Source organism: Bidens hawaiensis, unplaced genomic scaffold (assembly GCF_021521415.1).
Source record: "Bidens hawaiensis isolate Kalapana, Puna unplaced genomic scaffold, B.hawaiensis_p1.1 tig00034196_1, whole genome shotgun sequence".
In the NCBI taxonomy this organism is placed as follows: domain Eukaryota; kingdom Viridiplantae; phylum Streptophyta; class Magnoliopsida; order Asterales; family Asteraceae; genus Bidens; species Bidens hawaiensis.
Window position 1 is genome coordinate 93,428 of NW_027495901.1, and position 3,602 is coordinate 97,029.

The window sequence follows — 3,602 nt, forward strand, 5'->3', positions numbered from 1 at the left end:
TTTTTGGGCGCACTCTATTAACAGCAAGTCCGCGTCTTTCCTTCTTGGCCACGTATTATTAACAGTAAGTCCGCGTCTTCAAGCAATTATGACGAAACCTCTTGACCAGCTAAATAAGGAAAGGCTGCGAGCAAGTTGTTTAGTCATATAACATATTTAAGATACCTATTACCTCGGAGAATACCATATCTTGAAGTTATCCTGAACATACTGCTTACTAAGGATACCGAAAATCCGTGCCCTAACATGATAGTATCTTTGAGCTGTGAGCAATCGGATCACGTCCCAACATTTCCGCCATAGGTTGGGGTGTGACACTTTGCATAAGCAAGCTTATTTGATATTGACGGGTATGGGGTTGATCTCCATCCTTTCCCTATATTGGGCTGCGTGTTCTTTAGGATCTGTAGTGCTATCATACAACTTCATGCTAGGAGTTAGAAATCGTTTGGGGATCTCCATGTCGCATATGGGCTAGGTAAGTCTGGATAACCTGTGGCTCCCTGAGGGGACTTCCGCTATTGGACGTATTATCCTAGGAATATTGGAGATCATATCTTTCATTATTTGCAATTCTCTTGCTATTTCGGGGAAATCCCCGTATCTTGCATAGATCCATGGTTAGTGTATAAATTTGCGTTAAGTAAACTGTTACCAAGATCATGGCTAGGCATCTGGTATCCTGAGCTCTGACGGCTTGTAGCTTCATGGAAAGTGGCTTCAGGATAAGGTTGCGTTTGCATAGGGATATCATCCCCTACATGTACTTCCGAGGATACGATGGGAAGTCCTGACGAGAATAAGCCAGTGGGCATGGTTGAACGAGGCAGCATGTTGATGGGATCTGGCCCCATAGATCTGGATAGTTCCAAGGATACCGGAGGGTAATTGCCCTAGTATCCTGACTGTTGTTGAGATGGAGCCCTCGCAGATTGCTTCCCCGAGGATCCGTGATTCTGGAGGATAGATGATCCTGGAGAATCAAAATCAAGGGCTCTAGGCATGAGCGGAATAGCATCCTCCCTTGGCTTTTTCTTGATCCCTTCAATCTCTTTGAACAGCTTCAGGTTGGTCTTTTCTTGCTGCTCTATGTGAGTTTTTACCTGTTTCATCAAAGAAAGGATATCATTGTTAGTAATAACAGGATCTACTCGTGTAGAGCTCCCCAAGTATGTTGGAAGATCTCCTCTAGGCTGAGTGTCTTTCTTCGGAATTGGCGGAGGACCAGGGTTGACATTTGGAGTAGTGCTGACCACTAGAGAAAATATGGAACTAGTTTTTGGTTGCGAAGACATGATGAAGGAATGAAAAGAATCGAGGACGACGTAAAAGGTTTTAAAAAACTGAAGCCCCAATTGCACCACGGTGGGCACCAAATTGTTTGGGGTAAAAATCAACAAGAGTAATTTCGTAACCAAATTAGTAAGTGAGGTAAGGTACTTGATAAAAATGAACGTAAATGCAATGACACATAGATTTGTTGCCGGGTGGTGAAAACTATCACCACCAATTTATTAAATAATAAAGAGAGTACAAGTGTTGGGGCTATCGATCTGGACTGTGTTACAATGATTGAATACTGCTAAGTATCGAGTGCAAATGTTGTGTGTCTTTTTAATCCAGATATTGGCTCCATTTATACAAGAAATAAACTAACAAATTTCCCTCAAAATCAGGAAAACCTAGACTAAATCAAAAGTAGACGTTATTCCCCATGAAGCACGTTGCTTAAGGTTGTTGATAGTAGACCGAGTCTTTAGGAAGACGTGCAGAACGTTATCTGACCAGTTAACATTAAAAAATAGAGATTGAATTGTTAGTACTATAATATATTAAGGATACCTGTCGTGTTGGAGGATACTGCATCCTGAATTTATCCTGAATACATCGCAATTTTAGAATACCAAAAATCCAATGCATAACATTAATTAACCGGGAAAATATTTAGTTATGGACTGGGATCGTAAAATAGACACTTAAAAGAAAACTTAAACAGGACCCTAACCCTTCTTAGGAAGACACCTATGAGTTTCTAATAAGTTTTAACGCACACGGGTATTAAAAATCAAGTTTCATTACGGTCACCTAATTAATTATGACTCAGTTCCTTTATACGAAATCCTACGTTACAGCGTGGAAATCAAAGGCGATTTAATATATTTAATTGATTCAATAGATAATATATATATACATACATATACATATATATACATATACATATATATACATATACATATATATACATACATATATATACATACATACATATATATATATATATATATATATATATATATATATATATATATATATATGCATGAAGAAGAAGAAAGGAAGGAAAAAAAGAGCAGCTTGTGATGCTGGTCGTCTCGTAGGTAAGTGGGTCTGTGGTATGAAGATTTGTGTGGGGAGGTGTCATTAATTTTTAGCTAAAACTCATTGCATTGGCGAAAGAGGAAAATGATTTTTTGAGGTTCATTTTAGTTTGTGAAAATCGGTTGCAAAAATGTGATGCTTTTATAACTCAAAGTTAATTTTGTTTCTTTTTTTTTTAAGATAAATGAACGTCTTGAATTAGTGCTAAGGCTTGCGAAAATTTACGAAACTTTTAATGCTAAAGGTTTTCTTTTGGGTGGCGTCCTAGAAAAACTTTATAAAGGATCACCAGATAGAATGATTCTTTGAAGGTAAAAATATAATAGTCATAGTATAATAACCCACTAGGTCTTAGGACTTATTTAAAACAAAAGATTTTATGTAACCTTGAATATATATATATATATATATATATATATATATATATATATTCTAATATATATATATATTAGAATAAGAAGTGGATTTTTCCTAAGAAGTGTAGGAAAAGATCTGAACCATTAAATTGATTATAGCACATAGGGGTATGATTGTCCATAATTCTTTTTATTATTTTTGGAATAAATTGTCCATAATTATTTTATTCTTGTATTTATATAGGAAAAGATCTGATCATGTGATGAACTAAAATTGGTTAGATCCCAGTTTCTCTTATGGTTGTTCTTTTTCCGGCGGACTCCATAGCTGCCGTGAATCTTCTTTTTTCGCGCCCCCACCTCGGTTCAACCCATATTAGCATCACCATCACCGTCTATCACCACTTGCATGCCGCGATAATCCATTTTATTCTTTAATTTTTGTAGGAAAAGATCCGATCGGTTATGAACTAAAACTGGTTAGATTCTAGTTTCTCTTATGTCAGTTCTTTTTCCTGCGGACTCCATGGTTGCCGTGGATCTTCTATTTTCGCGTCCCCACCTTCATTTACCCCATATTAGCATCACCATCACCATCTATCACCACCTCCATGCCGCGATAATCCATTATTCCAGCAATCGATTATGGCTTGAAATAAGAAAAAAACAACTAATAAACCTCCTGGTTACGAACAAGGCGCCGTAAACCAAATCCACGGTCAGATCTGAACTATGGTGTGAAATGATTGAGGAGCTACATACAAAGAAGGTGAAACGAATCTGAGTATAATTTTATTTGAAGTTTCAGGTGAGAATAATCGCTATTCCGATGAAGTAACAGAATTTTATGGTCAATCATGTTTTTCCAGC